This window comes from Mustela nivalis (genome assembly GCF_964662115.1).
Source record: "Mustela nivalis genome assembly, chromosome: 2".
NCBI lineage: Eukaryota > Metazoa > Chordata > Mammalia > Carnivora > Mustelidae > Mustela > Mustela nivalis.
In genome coordinates, this window is record NC_139021.1 from 111,302,174 (window position 1) to 111,321,790 (window position 19,617).

At 36.0% G+C, this 19,617-nt stretch overlaps 1 pseudogene across 1 annotated transcript in view; it reads left to right on the forward strand.

Moving 5' to 3' along the window:
* The window catches only part of LOC309859847 (phosphatidylinositol 3,4,5-trisphosphate 3-phosphatase and dual-specificity protein phosphatase PTEN-like), a 136,160-nt pseudogene that overhangs the window by 87,887 nt on the left and 28,656 nt on the right, over positions 1 to 19,617 (forward strand). The window contains exons 14-16 of the transcript XR_014316666.1: positions 8,806 to 8,850; positions 14,612 to 14,655; positions 16,458 to 16,696. The product of XR_014316666.1 is annotated as a phosphatidylinositol 3,4,5-trisphosphate 3-phosphatase and dual-specificity protein phosphatase PTEN-like (transcript). The remainder of the gene's footprint in view (positions 1 to 8,805; positions 8,851 to 14,611; positions 14,656 to 16,457; positions 16,697 to 19,617) is intronic.

Sequence of the window (19,617 nt, forward strand, 5' to 3'; positions counted from 1 at the left end):
GTTTTCACTCACATGTCTGGTAAATGCTGGCTGTTATCTGGATCTTCAGCCTGGCTATTGGCCAGCACCCCTCTACTTGGCCTTTCCAAGTGGTCTCTCCATGTGGGTTAGTTCATGCTTCATCATATTGTGTTAACTTCGTGCCAAGAGTGAAAATCCAGATTCCAAGGTGGAAGTGCTTGACATTTTTATTATCTAGTCTTAGGAATCACATAATACCACTTCTGCTATATTCTCTTGATTCAGGTTGTTACAAAGGTGTGCCCAAGTTTTAGGGGGAGGAACAGTAGACTTTACCAGTTGATGGAAGAAGTGTTAAAGTTAGGTTGAAAGGAGAGCTATGTGAGATGGATGATGCAGTCCTTCTTGAAAAATGCAGTCTGCCACAGCTTTCTTCTGCAGTCTCCATTCTTCTTTTAAAGTGAAATCTTTTTTTTTAATTTTTTTTTTTATTTATCAGAGAGAGAAAGGGAGAGAGCGAGCACAGGCATCCAGTCTTCTTTTAAGAGTAGACTTTTCTTTCCAGATACTGGACTTTTGAGGCCTAGAATTTCTGTCTTTTATAGTTTCTGTTTCTTTGTTGAGAGTTTTCATTCTTTCACTTATTGTAGTTATCTTCCTTTGTATTCATGTATATATTTATAATAGCTGTTTGAAGTCCATATCTGCTAATTCCAACACCTGGTTCATCTTGGAATTAGTTTCTATTGACTGCTTTTTTCTCTTGGTCATGGGTCTTATTTTTCTGCTTTGCATGTCTAATAAATTGTAATTGTTTAATGTCGTGATTGATATGTTGTATGTTGTGAAAGGTAATGTTTTAGGGAAATGTGGATTGTTACTTTCTTTAAGGGTATTGAGTTTCATTTTGGCAGGCGTTTCTTCTGGTATGGTTAGGCTTGGTTTTCTTTGTTAAGGCAGGCTTCTTTCCGGTTTGTCCTTTGTCTTAGGGCATGGTCCTCAATTCTAAGGTGTGGCCTTTCTGGGGGTTCAGCTGAATACCTCGTATGCTTCAATGAAGTCTCTCCATTCTGGCTGGGCCAGAACTCCTCCTCCTGGATGTGCTATCTCTGATGTCATCTCCATTATGCTTTCAGATCCTGCACATACGCAGCCCAACTCTTGGCCAAGGACCAAAGATGAATTTCCACACAGATTTCTGAGGTTCTCCTACTCAATCCCTTTTCTCTTCCTTTTTGTTCTACAAACTTCAGCTGTCTTAGCACCCCAAACTCAATCTCTGCCTTTACCTCAGTGAGACCTTTGTTGCATTTGTTCTGTTTCCCCCCTGTGTCAGAAGAGAGCCTTCACACTGAAAGTGAGGTAGTCATGGGAGTTACCTCATCTTCCTTTTTTCTGAAGGACTGTAAGCCTGTGCTGCCTTTTGTTTAGTGCCCAAAATGGTTTGCCCAGTTTTAGATTTGCTTCTAGTCAGAGGATAACTCCTGTACCAGATACTCTATAATGGTTGAAAGTATATACATGCTACTGTAAGAAAACTTGCAGTAGATGACCCCTTTGTATTGAAAACCAATATAAAACGATTTTAAGAACAAACTTATTTAAGGCCTGAAATTTTTACACTAACCTTACTACTGTAAAATAATTTATAATGTTCAAATTTTGCTTTTTATTGAATTTTACCCATAAATTTGTATTGATTTTTTTCCAGAAATAGCAAATGCAGTGAAAATTTTAATATCATTCTCTCTTCCTGACTGATATTAGACATTGCTAATCATTAATGATATTCTTCCCCAGTCTCCAACCTGGATGTTGTTTTAATAGCCTTAATATTGCACACTGGTAAGCAAGCCACCAGCAGCTTGATGCTTATTTACCATTTTAGTGTTTATTTCCATTTTACTAGCCCAATCAGTATTATTTTGTGGGATATATAGTTTTTATGAAAGATTTCCCTAGTAAATTATTTACTTCTCTAGAACTGAAGAACTGAAGTGATTTTTTAAAAAAAGTCATGTTAAAAGGAATCATTAAGGCTATTAAGTTCTCAGTACTTCCTGAGTGAAATGTAAGAAAATATAAGCTTGTGAAGCAGACATTCTTAGCACTTGTGTCTCTGATAAAAATTACTTGAAATTTAAAAGAGAATAAAAAGCTGGTTTTGAATATAAGTTATAGACACCAGCTAAAATAACACAGGAAGTGTCTTGATGAAATTAAAGGTTGAGCTTTCTATGGCTGTGCCTCTAGGAGGGATTTAAAGGTCAGTGACCAGCATTTTGATAAATTGTGTTTTGTTAATCATTGTTTTTCACTGAGATCAGATTTGCAATTTTGTGGTAGTGTATGCTAATAATTTTTTTAAAATATTTTAATTATTTTTATTGGACAGAGAGAGAGAGAGAGACCTCAAGTAGGCAGAGAGGCAGGCAGAGAGAGGGGGAAGCAGGCTTCCCACTGAGCAGAGAGCCTGATGCCCAGGACCCTGAGATAATGACCTGGGCTGAAGGCAGAGGCTTATTAACCCACTGAGCCACCCAGGTGCCCCTGCTAATAATTTTTTTTTAAAAATGTCCTCGAGACAGGCTTCGTATGAATGAAGATACCACTTAAAAAAGCCTCATGAGTCTTTCTTTTTTTTCAAGATTTTATTTATTTATTTGACAGACAGAGATCACAAGTAGGCAGAGAGGCAGGCAGAGAGAGAGAGAGAGAGAGGAGGAAGCAAGGTTCCCACAGAGCAGAGAGCCCTATGTGGGGCTCAGTCCCAGAATTCTGGGATCATGACCCGAGCTGAAGGCAAAGGCTTTAACCCACTGAGCCACCCAGGCACCCAATCATGAATCTTTATAAACAGGAATTGCATGAATCTCATTAAAACCATATCTGGGGGCACATGGGTGGCTCAGTTAAGCATCTGCCTTTGACTTCTGGGATTGAGCCCTGCATTGGACTTCCTGCTCAGAGGAGAGCCCTCCTTTTCCCTCTCCTCCTCCTCTGCTTGTGCTGTCAAATAAATAAATAAAAATTTAAAATATCCCAAAAAACCCAAACTGTTTCTCAAGGAGGATGGTTGTCATGTTAAAAAAAAACCCAGGTTTCCATTTTTTTCTAATTCAAAAATAGTATATAAAAATATTTATTTTATGTAAACTAAAATATACTGTTCAAAAACAGTTGGATTTCTAAGCTCATCAGACTGACTTTCTGGAGGTAAAATAATATATAACTTGATCAATTTATACTCTTTTGGAAAATACAGTAGGATACTTTTTTTTTCCATTGGAAAGTAGTATATGCTTATGTTTTAACAGTTGCGGAAGTGTTGAAAGTGAATAGTGAAAACCTCCATCTCTCCCTGAAAACTTGTGATAACTGCTATGACTGTTTTGGTATTTCAGCCCCACTTAAGTGTGTGCAGGGCAGCCACATGTGAATCATGTTCCTTGGATTTGGGCTATAAGATGAGTGTTTGCTTATTTATACAATATTGGTTTATATATTTGGATTCAAAACTTAACAGTCCCAGACCCAAAATGTACTAAAAGTGAATTGTTAGTCCCCCAAAATACCTTTTTCACTGCTCACATTTAAATTTTAGCTTTCTTGGAGAAAATTGTATTTTGCAGATCATTCTTGCTTACTCATTTTCTCTCAAAAACAAAAACAAACAAACAAAAAACCCTTGGAGGAAAAGATACGGCAGATAGCAATGAGTTATGTTTTCTGAATTTTATAGTCACTGTCCTTCAAATAATTTGTTTTTGTTTGGGTTATCCCAGTTATCCTTAGCATTTATATAAATTTCTAAATTTCTGACCATATTAAAATGCAAACTGAGAAAAAGCTGTAGAAGTATAAAGCTTCTGGAAGAAAGCATAGAGAATATCTTTGTGAACTCTAGGGGTAGGGAAAGAGTTCTCAGAAAGGATACAAAGTTGTAAACAAAAGAAATATTTGATATATTGGATTTTTATCAGAATTTTATTTTCCTTTTTTAAGATTCTATGTATTTATTGTTTGAGAGACAGACTGAAAGAAAAGTGGAATGGGGGTACAGAGAGAGAAGCAGACTTCTTGTGGAGCAGGGAGCCCAACATGGGACTTGCTCCCAGGACCTGGAAATCATGTCCTGAGATGAAGGCAGACACTTAGCCAACTGAGCCACCCAGGTGCCTTTTATCGGAATTTTAAATTGTTGATTATCAAAACACATTATTAAGGAAAGGAAAAGGCAAGTCCTAGATAAGGAGTAAATATTTATGTCAATACATATATGTGATAAAAGACTTTTACCCGGAATATATAAAACATCTATAAATCAATAATAAAAAGCCAGTTAATTCAATGGGGCGGGGTGGTGGTGGTGGCTGGGGAATGAGCCAATGAGTTGAACAGACATTTTCAAAGAAGAAAGTATAAAAATAGCTAATAAATAAATGGAAATATGCTTAATATCATTAGTCATCAGGAAAAGGAAGTTGAAAAACCACAGTAAGGTACCACTTTGTACCTGTTGGGAAAGCTGTGATTAAAACTGACAGCACCAAATGTTGATGGGACTGTGGAGCAAATGGAACTCTTAAAATGCAGATAAGTTTGTAAAATTGTATAACTGGTTTTGGAAAACTGTTTAGTACTTTCTTTTAAAGTTAAACATACACCTGCCCTATCTACCTTATGACCCAGCAACTCTACTTCTTAGTTATTACTTATTTACTCAAGGGAAATAAAAGTATGTGTCTCTAAAATTTTTGCACAAGAATATGTACTTATTCATAATAAACCCAAACTGTAAACATCCTAAATATCCATCAAAGGAGAATGTTTAAACAGATGATGGTGTAGTCATGCAGTGGAATCATTTTCCAAATAAAAGGAATCAACTATTGATGCATGTAACATGGATAAATCTGTACAACAGTAGATTAAATGAAAGAAGCCATTTACAAAAGACTGCATCTTATATGGTCATATTTATATGAAGTTCAGGAATAAGGACAAAACTGTGGTAATATTAGCTGCCTGGGAGCTTAGTGGGGTTTGACTGCAAATAGGCATAAGGAATTTTCTGGAATGGTGGAATATTCTGTATTTTGATTGAGTTGGTTGTACACCTATGATCTCTTTCACTGTATGTAAATGTTATCTCACTTTGAACTGAAAATCCAAAAGTACAAATTGAGAAATGTTTAGGAATTGGGAAGATAAAGACGTATGAGAGACAAGAGTAGAAGGGTGTGTAGCACCACTTTTTTCTGTAGTATAATCATATTTTTGAGTAGAAGTCATCTTAGCAGAATCACTGCTTCCTTGGTTAGTTGAAGAAGTAGGCTAAACTGAAGAATCCTAAAAAGTGACCCATACCTTAAATATTTAAAGAAAAGTACGCCTGAAACATTAGGATGAAATTGTTCTCTGTGGTTTATTAACAACCACCACCAGAACCACAAAGTAGTAATTTTCCTTTGTTTCCCTTTGCCCCTTGGCAAGAGTTCTTAGTCTTTTTTTATGCCGTGTACCTTTTTGGCAGTCTGGTGGAGCTTATGGACCCCTTCTTAGCCCTTCTTAGAGTGATTTTAAATTAGGATTACAAATATACCTGTTACATTAATATTAGTCATTTGTTCTTGTTTTTGTTTTGCAGAAGAAAAAAGGTTAGAGATAATTGCAACCAGAGACTAGAACAACAGTAGAGAAAATCAATGATCCTCTTTACTTTTCCCTTCATTAATAGAATACCACTTGTTTGCTGTGTACATGTTTTCCCAGAATGCCGATAGTAATTCTAGCTTCCCTTGTGGCTAGATTTGATAATGTGATAACTTATGATCTTTTGTTCTTAAGTAGAAATGATGAGTTCTTAAAGGAGGGGCCTATCCTTCTTTCCCTTCTCCAGTCTGCTTATACAAATATGATGGTGCACCATCGTAGACCTTGCACTGCCCATCGTGTTGGCTGAGCATATGATGGAAGGGTCCTGGGTCCAGTCCTGTATGAAACAAATCTACCCAACCAGTTGTACACTACTAATCCTGGAATTTATGTGGGAGAGTAGTGTATTCAGTGTAATTAGTAGCATATTTGTTTATGAGCCCCTCCTCCCTCCACCTTCTTCTATTTCTCACAGCTAAACCTTATTCTCACTGATACAGTTACTCTAGTATTACTTTTGATGGCAGGGATAATAATTCATAAATAATTTTATCCCAGGGAAATAAGCACAATTTCAGGTACTTAATTCATGTTTTCTCAATACATTTAAATAAAAGATAATCTTGATAGGAGTGGGTATCAAGGAATGAAAACATGAAAGCATACCATTAAAAAAAAATAGTAGGGACCCAGAACCCTTAATGAAATATGGTCATGCAAGGAAAGAGCCTAGTCTGGAAACTGCTGAGTGGTTTATGGAATGAGGGCCTTACTCTGCAGAAATTAAGAGGAACCCATCTTGTCATACTAAGTCCATTAGAGAAGGTTTTGATGGTATAGGAGAAAGTCATTGTTATGTTTGTTTTGATTATAATAGTTCAGAAAATACTAAGAAACCAAATATGTGCTAGAATACTATAGTTAACACATTACATAAAATTTATAGTCTAATAACCTAATTCTTAAGTGTTGATAATAAGTAGTATTTTACCATTTGCAACTGTTTTAGTATGACATACGAATACAAATATATCATTTCAATTAGTGACAAAGTTATGAGTCATGATTGTGTGGCATGATATTTCACATCCAAATGTATGAACTCTCTTTCCTCTCTACCCAACCACACACATTTTCAGCCCTCTTTGTGTTTTTTGTTTTGTTTTGTTTTGTTTTTATTAATGATTTTTATTTTATTTATTTGACAGAGAGAAATCACAAGTAGATGGAGAGGCAGGCAGAGAGAGAGAGAGAGGGAAGCAGTCTCCCTGCTGAGCAGAGAGCCCGATGCGGGACTCGATCCCAGGACCCTGAGATCATGACCTGAGCCGAAGGCAGCAGCTTAACCCACTGAGCCACCCAGGCGCCCCTTCAGCCCTCTTTGTAGTAGCTAAATTTGTAATTTTGGTTATATCAATTTTGGGTTTTATGTGATTATGACTAGATAAATGCAGTTTACAATTAAGTACTATAACTGTTTTTTCTGAGCATTTTATTTTCCCTGGAGGTAAAATTCTCTCTGTCTCTCTCTCTCTGTCTCTCTCAACTTCTTTAGTCTCTATGTTTTTAACTTCAGTTTATCTCTAAACTATATAAACCTCCTAACATGTTCAAGCCCATTGGACATTAAATCGATTTTATCTTCTTTAGGAGCCTTCTGATCTACCGTGAGTTGGGTCAGTTGTTCCCTAGGTTTGCCTTACAGCTGTCTACTTCAGATGTTTCTTCACCATCATTCTGAGAATTCCCTTTTCCCCTTCTCATGAGTTGGATTCTTCAGTTCCTGGAATTGTCCTCTTTCTTGGTTTCCCACCTTGTTTTGGTAGAACACATCTTCTAGTAACTTCCTGAGAGAGAAAATGTGGACAGCATTTCTCTTGTTTAAAAAATGCCTTTACTATATATTCACACTTGATTTAATGTCTCTTTTGGTATGGTATTCTAGGCTGGAAATAGTCAGAAGGTTTTTTCCTGGAAGTTGTTTTCTAGCTGCTAGTGTTGCCATTAAAAAGGGTGGTGTAATTCTGATTCCAGATACTTTTTATGAAACCTCTTTCCGCTTGGGCAGCTTATAGGATCCTATGTTCATCTTTTCAGTATTCAGAAATTTCACTGAGCTATATATGCTGTATTTGGGTCTATTTTCATCACTTTTGCTGAATACTCATTGTATCCTTTGACTTAGGAAACTCCTGTCCTTCAGTTTGGGGTATTATTCTTGAATTATTATCTTGGATTTCTTTTCCTTGTGTTTTCTGTTCTTTTCTCTAGAACTCATAAGTTGAAACTCCTCGACTTTAAATCTTCTCATTTGTTTTCCATTTTTTTAATTCTGTTTATCCTGCTGTTTCCTCAGCTTATACTTTTCTAAACTCTCTCGCCTATTGTCTACCTCCTAACGGTAAACAAATGTATATACATGAAGTACATACATGTGGTAAAAGCACATGGCAAGTGCTTTTATTGGCTGTAATTGTTGCTCTTGTTTAGGTTTGTTTGTTTTTTGCTCTTGTTTAGTTTTGTAATTGTTTGGAAGGAGAGGTCTTTGGTGTTGATTCTTTGGCTTATTAGCTGTATGACTTTGGGCGAGTTTTATAATTTTTTGACTCCTATTTTCCTTGTTTGTAAAATGTGAGTAAGTTCTATCTCAGATGTTTGTGAGCATCAACTGAGAATATATATATGAAAATACTTAATGAACTTTGTATGGAGTTAATAGTTACTACTTGCATCTTTCAGATATGGAAAGTTTCTTTGAAAGAAAATGATGGCTGAATTTTCATGTTATTTTTAAGATTACTTGATTACACATGTCTATTTTTCTCACATCTAAATGAGCTAGATGAACTTAAGCTAAGTGCTAATGCTGCCTTTTAAATAACTTACTTAATACTCAACCTCATAATGTTAGGCTGAAGAGAGATGAAAATATTTATTCTGTGAAAAGCTCTGGCTTTACTTCAGATTGTATAAATCTGTGTAATATAATAATTATTTAAGAATGACATGATTATTAATTTAAACCCATGAAGGGAATATTTATTGGAATTTGTTTGTTTATTTTTCTTAAATGGTACTTGAGATTAGGAAAAATGGAATCTTTTAGGTTTTATCAATAGTATAAATGTAATTTCAAATGTTAGCTCATTTTTGTTAATGGTGGCTTTTTGTTTGTTTTGTTTTAAGGTTTTTGGATTCAAAGCATAAAAACCATTACAAGATATACAAACTGTAAGTATGTTTTTTATTTGTATGCTTGCAAATAACTTCTAAAATAACTATTAAGTGAAAGTTATTTCCTTGTTAGAATCAGGTAGAGTTAATGATATATTTTAACAGAATTGTGTTCCTAAAACAATTAGTCCAAGCATTGTTAGGTTATTCAGAAAGCATAGTGATGAGGTCAAAACAATGTTGGCACACATTCACTTTACTTGATACGGTTTAAATGACTTGGCATCTAGCCCATCTTTGAGCCAGTAGCCTTGTGGTGACTTGAAGTGTAATTCACAGCAGAGCTTTTCTGTTAAAGCTTTAATAACCTCTTCCATGGAGGTGTGCTTCAGAGTGGGTGTGGTTCTGTTTATTCTGGTCTTTAGGTCATTCGATTGAAACAGCTTTTAGGGTATTCTCCAACTGTATATAACATAAATAAGTTACCTAATATTGTTGAGTTGGGTGGTTTCTGTTGTTTGGGGCAGGGATGTAAGGCTTGCCCGCTTGGTACAGCTGGTTTATCTTATCTTTAACCTTTTGTTTTTCTTTTTGACTTTGTCAGTAGGGATGTGAAAAGGAAAAAAGAACAAAAGAAAAATGGGAAGAAAGTATTTTGTCATTTTTGCCCTTGAAGACTATTATTCCTTTCCAAAATACTGACCCATTTTCTACCTTTTAAAAAATGTTATATGAAATGTGTTATTTTTCTCCTTGGTTTTTATTTTTCCTCTGTGATGTCTGTAAATTATGCAACAGAAAAAATTTTAATCTGTAGTTACATTTCCTGATTGTCACAGTTTCTGTAAAATTTATTTCTCAAATGTAAGAGCAAGATTCTTTTCTGCCTTTGGTGGGCATTTAAATCATCACCAGAAAGGATGAGAGATTCTGTGTGCTTTGTTGGCTTATAGGATGTTGCTTTTCTATCTTTAATTTAGTGATCTTTCTTGAATTGAGCAATAAGACCTCAGAAGACTTACGAGTAAAGTAGACACCATTATTGTTTCTTCTAGTGAGTTTTCATTAATTTCCTCAGATTCACAAAGAAGCAAACATTTATGCTGATTTTGCCACATATTAGACCCTGTAAAACTTGCTGATGGTACAGAGGTGAATAAGATACCATTTCAGTCTTTCGTAGTTTTTTATAGTCTGAAGTAATAAGTAGACATAGTATTGCAGAAGAGGTAACTTGTATACAACAGAGCTGTGTGGAGAACAGTGGAAATAGGACTTGTACCCTCTAGGCAAGTTTTCATAAAGAAGGGCATTTTTGAGCTGGGGTGAAGGAATCCGCTGAGACTCTCCTGGAGACCTCCAGGTGGGGCGTATGGCATTACGGGCAGAGGTTGGCATGGAAGAAGGCGGTTGGCATGGAAGAAGGTGTTTGGCATGGTGGGGTTTAGAGTATGGCAGATAATCCATTATGGTCAGATTCGGGGGTAGGGTATGGAGGGTGTGGGGTGACAGGTAACAAGGTGAAAGAAAGGTGCTGCAGAGACTTGGCGTGTAGGTGGGCCCCAGCTTACACATGATCTGTGCATAGATCTTCCTCTTGTCCTGATTAACCTCCTGTAACAACAAGCCTTGTTGCAGATGCCAGAATGCTTCAGTGGAGGAAAATAAAAACCACAGAGCTTTTTACTTTTGAATAACTAGATTCAGAAGCTGAGTTTAAAAAAAAAAAAAAAAACGAAAAGAAAAGAAAGCACAGAACAAGAAGTGTCAAGCTGCAGTCTATTAAGTGAGTCAGTTCAGGTTTAGACTCTTAAGATTAGGCATTTAGAGTCCCAGAAGGAAGGTAGAAAGATACCAAAGACAGATTCTGCCTTTTTCAAAATTTTATTCGAGTTTAACATTATATGCAAAGAAAAGGAAGGAAATTCTTTTCATTCCTGTATTCAGTGGCTTCCTGCTTCCAGAATTTAGGACCTAGGCTTGCACTGTCAGTACTGTGGCTCACTTAACATTATTGTGGCTATAGGTGGCATGTGAGCTAGTCTGGGAACTTGGCTGCCCTTTTACTTTTGTGTTTCTAAACACAGGATCCCAGAGTTAATGAACCGTCTCTTTGTTAATTGAGTGTAGCTTTTGGTATATATATTTCAACTCCCCTTCCCCAGTTCATTTGATGGAGTCATAGACTTTCAGAACTGGGAAGTATCTGAAAGAGATCATTTAGTCCAACCTTCTCATTTTACACATGGGGAATCTGAGGCCTAGAGAAGTTAAGTGAGTTGAACAAGGTCACATGGGTACATATGGTAGCAGACCACCCACCGTTGACGCCAATCTTCCTTTCTGGTTTTGTTGTCATTTGTTTTAACCTCCCCAAATTTTACTTCAGAAGTTTCTAGAACTACCAGGTTGTAGCATGTTTTGATTTCTGATGTCACTTTTTATTCTCACCTTCTCTCTACCCTTATTTGTATTTCTGGCTCTGGGTAAGTGAGTCTGGCAAGCAGCAGCTGTTTCTCTTTTCTTTCTTTTATTTTTGGGATGTTAATTCTATGTGATGTATATCTTTTCAGGTATATACACTGAAAGGTCCTAAAATATTGACACTAGACGTACATGTATTTAATGGTATATTAAACTTTTTATGGCAATTGTGATGTGCGGATGAAGAACAGTACTTAATATGGACTTTTTAATAATTGACTGAATCTGTTTATGTCTCTATATTATGAAGCATTCAATAAATTATCTTAAGAAAGAACAAAATTAGCTTCATATCCTTAATCAAATTTGGGTATGATGATGCTTAGTGAATTTGTTTTGGGCAGGTGTGTGTATTTCATGTTTCTATGTTCCTCTGTATACCTGTAGGCTGGTGAGGGTAAGAGGGGAAGGGAGGATGATGGGGATAGAGGCATAATACACTTCTTGCCTTTGAGGACCTTAACTGTTCCCTGGATACTTGTTTTTAAGAGCGTTACTCTATTTCATTGTGTATTCTGTTTGACACACAACTCTCCATCATTTGGTGATGAACCTCCACCTGTTGTTAATTTTTATCTGTTAAGGTTTCTTTTTAAGATAGTGATGTTGAAGAGAGTTAGAGACCTGTATACTTCCCTAATGCTTTGGGAAGTCTCACTTATCTGGAAGCTTTTCCTGTTAGTCTTACTCTTCCTTCACTTTCTGTCAACCCCTTCATTAGAAACTCTTGCAATGCTTCATCTCTCTTGTCTCATATAAGCCAATATAAGGTGAGGATTTTAAAAAAGATATCTTTTTTACACTGAATTTTAATTTTAAGGAAGTGTAAATGGTCAGATTTACCTACTACTTGTCTCAGTCAAATCCCATTTTTCATTTATGTATCTTCAGTTTTGGTTTGTTGAAGGACTTATCAACTAACATACCACACAAACGTTATAAGGAATTGGGAATGTGCACATGCACGTGTGTGTGCACGTATGCACGGTTATTGGAGAAGGTCTTAATTAAAGAAGAGAGTCATCATTCTTATTCTAGCAACCCCTCCTCCAGATCACTTCCATTACTACAGGCCCCGGTATATGTTCTCACATACTCTTCATCCACTTCATCGATACCTGTAGAGATTTTCATAACCTTTTCATGTTTTCATGGTCGCTTTTTGTTGGTTCTATCTTTTATGCCAAATACTGCTCTAGTAGGAAGGCTGATTTTGAGTAGAATTTGTTATTGCTTTTGTTTTTGAAGCTGTTCTCTCTTTTGTATTGTAAGTGGAAGAAGTATGGAGCTGTATTGGGAAAAGTTTTTATTTTTGTAACCAGAGGACCTGGGCTTGAGTCCTGGCTCTTCTAAATCTTAGCTTTCTCATATATAAGATGGAGATTATATTTTCTATTATTATATTGGTGTGACTATGAATTAAAAAAATGGAAACTCCTTTGTAAGGTTGTGTACATGTGGTAAACATGTAGAAGCTCATTAGTTCCATTTTTTCACCATTTCTGCCTCTTAACAGTAATATTTGAGAATCAGTTTATGATGGAGTCTTAAGCAGTACTTGTCAAACCAAATGTGTGAGCTCCTGAAAAAGCAGGAGAATTTTAGAAGACTAAAGCTGTGTGAAACTCAAAATGTTGATTTTTCTGTTATGCTGCCATGAGACCAGCATCTTAGAGCTTTGCTTCCTAGCCTGCTCCTTGTCCCTCACCTTTTAAGTCCTATCTTTACACGAGTCTTTATAAAATATTCTGCACTATTTACCAGACCTCTTCTTTAATCTGTACTAAAGATAGTGTAAAATGTGACTATTTTCTTGGTCAGTCTTCCTCTTACCTGTCATGTTTTGCATAGGAGTGAGTATGAAATTATTTAGCAAGGGTACATAAATATGCATATGGCATTACTAAATGATTTTTTTGAGCAAAACTCAATATATTAAAAGTGAAAAGGGGGGAAAGCTTTATTTTAAGTAGTAGTATGGAAGTTGATTTATTTCAGGTCTGACCATTTAGAAAATAGTGGATTCTGATTTGTTTATAATTAGTTCAGCTTTCATGTGGATAGGATTTAAAACCTTTTAAAGTAGAGGAACCATACAGATATTTTTAGGATTTCTTAAATGTGAAATACATGTCCACAATCACATATTGAAACTCTTAGGGCCAGTGTGTCTCTGCATTCAGAATTTTTCCCTTTGCAGAAAGATAACATGGAAGCATAAACTTACTAATATTACATAACACTCCTCTGGGGTCTAGGGCAAAATGGTCTTCCTACCATTTTCACTCTTTACTCTTAAGTGTATTAGTTAAAGAGTGCACATTGTCATAAACTCAGATCGGATGCTGCCACAATTGAGCCTGTCATAAGTTTAACAGAAAATGTTAAGATATTTCAGACTTTGGGGATTTCAGAATTGGAGAGGAAGGGATTGTACAATGACCTTGACTTGTTTTAAAACGCTAAGTTTTTATTTTAAATAATTTTTAAAAATCTCATTTGGTTAGTAGCTGTAGTTACCATGATTTTGCTGACCACAAATTCAAGTGTGGGATCCCTTTCAGAGCTTCTTAATGTTTGTTAACACACCTATTAACCATGAGTAAACCAGTGCATGATGACAAACATGTCACTACTATTAAAGAGACCAATTTTAGTATGCTCTAAGTAATATAGAGTTAACATTTTACTACTCTGTATTTATTTTACTTCTTATTCCTTCATTACTCTGAGACTTTAATTAAAACTCGTAACTGAGAGATTTTTGACAAAGATTACCTTTGTTAGAAAAATCTGCCTTAACAATTTTTTAGTAAGTGTAGTTTTTGAGTAGATTAGTGTCATTCACTTTTAAAAAAAAATTTTTTTTCTTTGCCCTTATAATTTTACTATTTTAAAAATTTATCTTTTTAAATAGTACTTCAAGAAAACGATGTATACTCAACTCTGGGGTAAAGACAGTACTGTGGCTCATTAGGTGTTTGTACATACTTGGTGAAGTCAAACATATACTCCCTCAGCATGCAGGAAGTTTCAGGGGACACGTGCAGCTGGGTGGGAGGTGTGTGCCTGAGCGGCATCACAGGTTTTGTGAGCAAGTAATGGAAGCCCTAAGTGCATAACACCTAAGATCAGTTTTCTTAATGGTAAAATGGGGATAATGACACTACCTACTTCATAGAATTGTTAGGATTGAAAGAAGTAGTTAATACAAAACAACATGATGCCTGGTACAGTATAAAAGTTCAGGAAATGTGTGTTACTATACTTTTTTTTTTTTTTTTTTTGCCAGTGCAAAAGATAACTTTAGATCACATTTAAACTTTTCTTTTAGGTGTGCTGAAAGACATTATGATACCGCCAAATTTAACTGCAGAGGTAGGTATTAACTGCCACGTAATGTATTTCTGTTATATAACTTAAAACCAATAGACCAAATCTTCTTGTCATAGCAGTAGTGAATAAGCTCAATTATTAAGTGATGTAAATATTTATCTTAAAGATGGTCTTAGACAATTTGGAAAAATTTAATTTTACTTTTGTGTTTTAGGGAACAGTTATCATATAAACCTGCCAGTACTAGTAGGAATACTAAAATGCAGGGTTGACTGTAAGAATTAGGAAAAGTTTCTAGACAAACCATAAAATAAAGAAAGGGTTATATCTACTGTTGGAGGCATTTGGTCTAATAGTAAAGGATTATAGGAAGAATAAAGCAGACAATGGAGTAACTCCGTGGAGTCGTGACCTAAAAGGGGCAAAAGTTTATGACAAATGTGGATAAGAGGAGCCTGACAAGTGGGAGCAGGAGCTGCTTTAAATGAGTTCTTCTCCAGGTGTAGTGAATTTTTCTGAGGTCCCACAAAAACCTTCCCTCATTGTTTGTGGAACCCCTTGAACCATGAGAGACCTGGAGAGTGAAGAAGCTTGGCAGATGCTACCATGATAGAAAGAGAGGGTGGAGCCTATGCGCTCCATGTTGATGTGTTTGCGGTGGATCCCTTCTGACAGTCTAGATCGGATGTTCAAACAGCTGGTTTGAGAATTCAGAAGTGCTAGTGGTGAAAGCCAGTACAGATCCACTAAGAATTTTTCCTTTTTCGTGAATTTAAGCTACTGCTTACTAGGCAAAGCGTGTTTTAGTCAACGTTTAAATAGACGTTTAACAGTTTCCTGGCTGTTTTGTGTGCCCGTGGGGAGATGAAGATGGAATGCTGAGGCCCAGGTGAAAGCATCCCAGCGACTCCTGTAATGGTCATCGTCGTCTCCCAGGACCACTCACCTGACACACTGAATCCAGTTCCATATTAGTGATGATGTGACTGAAGATAGAAGGCATACTTCTCACATATTCAGATGACACAGAGGACAATTATGTACATTAGATGTCAGTCAGGATTTGTAAGGGTTTTAGTAGAATGGAACTGCTGAGGCAGGGACCAGTAAGAAAAAATTTAATAGTGATATAGTTGAATTCCTGTTTCTGAGCAACTTAAAAAACACAACAACAAAACCCCTCTGACTATAAGCAAAGAGAAACTTTGGGTTTTTATAACTCATGTGAAAAGACTTGAAGCTTCATTAGATACACTTTACTACAACTGTATACGTTTTTATAAGTAGCTTTTTTCAGCTTCTTTAGTAAATGTCTTTAAAATCACGTGTAGTATACAACACTAACATTTGCAAGACCATCTTTAAATAACACGCTTAGCATTTTTATTATATGAAATATAAAAATCAGTCCTTTCCATTGTTGATTGATTGGTAATCTATATCTTCTCTGGAATATATGTTTTGTGGTGATGTAATATTATAAATATTATGACTCCTTTTGTCAGAAAATGCATTGAGAGCCCTGACAGGAAACCTGCCTACATGACATTTCATTTTGAGTTTGCCTCTCTCTCTGACATGTTGCCTTCTGCTACCTCTCCATTACAAAGTTTCCTCTTTCATAAAGTGGGGAAAATAATGCTCAGCCTCTGTCTAGTGGGTAGGTTTAAGAATTGAGACATTGGTAAATTATCAGGCAGCAAATTATTTTTCTCTGGAGTTCACTTTTTCTTTTAAACATCTATTAAGCTTATATGCAACATTTCTAAAGTTAATCTACTTTAATAAAGAATTCAGGAAAGACTTTTTTTTTTCCTAATTCTGAGGTTATCCTTTTACCACAGTTGCACAGTATCCTTTTGAAGACCATAATCCACCACAGCTAGAACTTATCAAACCCTTTTGTGAAGATCTTGACCAATGGCTAAGTGAAGATGACAATCATGTTGCAGCAATTCACTGTATAGCTGGAAAGGGATGAACTGGTGTAATGATTTGTGCATATTTATTACATCGGGGCAAATTTTTAAAGGCACAAGAGGCCCTAGATTTCTATGGGGAAGTAAGGACCAGAGACAAAAAGGTAAGTTATTTTTGATGTTTTTTTCTTTCTTCTTCCTTGATCTGAGCATTTATTAGAAAACAGCTTTTTATAAAGATGGTTGGTAACCCTTATTTCTTTATTCTAAACATTTAAATCTGTTACTACCGTAACTGTAGTATGAGCAAATGACCGAATCTCTCAATTTTTCTGTTCATTCTGGCATTTTCATATCATGCTAGTAAATCTTATGCATTAACTGTATGGCATATTTGGTCTTATAAAATCCTGGCAGAGCATTTAAAGAAGCAGTACGTTGAACAAAAGTAAGCTTGATATTTCTGAACCTTGCTTGAGAGTAAGATGTCTTTGGGTAATAACTTGGATGCCATTTCCTACTAAAGTATGATCCTTTATAAGTACATGAAAATTATTCTTTGATATGAATATTCACGAATATAGTTATAATTAAGATTAGTCAAAGGTTCTTCTGTTATTCAGAAGGGTAATAAAGACGATGTTGAAAATCACTGACAAACTTAATCTGTGTAATGTGTTTGAGGGGAGAACATAAAGTCAGGAGAAGTTTCATAATAATTTCTAAGAGATTCATTTCTTTGGATGGTAAACATAAACATATGTTTATGTTTCTTACAGAGAGATTTTGTACATTTCTCTGTCTCTGAGAAGGAAAAACTCAAACCGCTCCAGATAGAAGGAGAAACTCACCTAGACAAAGAACTCTCTTGAGGGAGACATTACAACTTTATGAAGAAATTTATTCTAGTTTTAATAACATTTACAATCAGGAAGGTTCTCTTCCAGTTTAAGTTACTTGCCTGCCTGCCTTCCTTTAATTTTTAGTGTGGGCTTTGAGCTCGTGACCGTGAGATCAAGATCTGAACTGAGGTCAGGAGTCAGACGTTTAACTGACTGAGCCATCCAGGCGCCCCTAAGCTGATTTCTTTTTAATTCAACTTCAAAACAGAAACATGATCACTTCTATTATTTTAGCTGGTGATTGCATTGATTCCTGCCTCCTTTTCTCCTTCCTCATTTCTTATTTTATTTATCTTTGTGATTTTTAAAAATTACTTCTAGAGATGCTAGAGTGTTGTGTATTGGTGATAGTTTATAAAACTGAATCTCATGTTAGTGCTTGATTTTAGTAAATATTCATTATAGTAGATTGCCTTACATTTCTTTAGAAGTTGTGTATGTCCTGAGATGATAGTAGTAGAGTGAATTCTTGAGTGGAAGGCCTGAGATGTTTACTTTGGTTCATTTTTTTCATCATCTAGAGGGAAATAGTTGCTGTTACTGATTAAAAATATAAAAGGTAAATTGTTCTACACTTAAGTGAGTAAGTCCAGGGCAGCACAGGGGAAAGAGACTGAATGGAAAGAAAACAATAGAGAAACAGGTTGAATCAAAGTACAGTAGCTGAAGCAGTGGTAGAAGTTTAGAGCAAGCAGGGTTGATGAGCAGTAGACACTGTATGTAGTTGTGGGAAAGAAATCAAATCAAAAGAATTTCAAATAAAAGTAGAGAAGCTGTGTATTATGGAGCCAGAACACTAGATTTAAGCTCATGGCTCTTTTTTTTTTTTTTGAAGATTTTATTTATTTGACAGAGAACACAAGTAGGCAGAGAGAGAGAGAGAGAGAGAGAGAGAGAGAGAGAAGCAGGCTCTGCACTGAGCAGAGAGCCCGATGTGGGGCTCAATCCCAGGACCCTGGGATCATGACCTGGGCTGAAGGCAGAGGCTTTAACCCGTTGAGCCACCCAGGCACCCAAAACTCATGGCTCTTAAAGGATTTATGTGACATATGTTCTAGAAATATGATGAAAGCTATAGTCTCTCACTAAAAATGTACATGGTATACTTGAACATAAAGTTTTGCTTATAGTTTTTAATTACACAGATTTTTTAAATGTGGAAAATAAAAGGAGTCTTTATAAGAATTATGTCCCCTTTTATTTTTTATTCATTTATTTTTAAGATTTTATTTATTTGACAGAGAGATCACAGTAGGCAGAGAGCGGGAAGCAGGCTTCCTGCTGAGCAGAGAGCCAGATGTGGAGCTCGATCCCAGGACCCTGAGATCATGACCTGAGCCAGAGGCAGAAGCTTAACTTACTGAGCCACCCAGGTGCCCCAGTGTCCCCCTTTTTTTTAAATTTTTTTTTAAAGATTTTATTTATTTATTTGACACACAGAGATCACAAGTAGGCAGAGAGGCAGTGAGAGAAAGAGAGGGAAGAAGGCCCCCCGCCAAGCAGAGAGCCTGATGCCCGGCTCGATCTCAGGACCCTGAGATCATGACCCGAGCCGAAGGCAGAGGCTTAACCCACTGAGCCACCCAGGCGCCCCGTGTCCCCTTTTTAAATGGAAAAAGCAGTGGCTCTTTGAGGTTAATGACGAAATATCAATGGTTACAGATTAATCAGAATTAAACTTTGGTTTTGCCAATAGGAAGTTTTTTGAAAGGGCTGCTAGTATTTAGATTATAAATAATACATTAAAATTATGCCATTGTCTTTGACTTGACAACTTCTTTGTCATCTTTTATATCCAATCAATTTTGACTATGTTTTTGGTGAAAACAAGTGCTTAAAATGCTATCTCATGAAAGAATGAAAGAGCAAATGAAATCTGTAGATTCTTTTGTCAGATGAATGTAGGATTGTATCAAAAAATTAAGATTCTCTAAAATTCTCCAGAAAAATTCATGTTGCATCATTTTCTTTGCCTTGGTTAATGAGATCATTTTGGGCAAGATTCTGGCATAACGCTGTGTTAGGAAGGGAAGGATTATGACTTCACATTTTTAGTTTTAAGGTTGAATTAAATTGTGCAAACGAGTTTATATTTTATCCAGTTGACTGCATTTAAAATCCTGGCTGTAGAATTTTGCCTTCTGAAACTAGTGAACTTATGGGTAGAAAAGCATTTCATAATT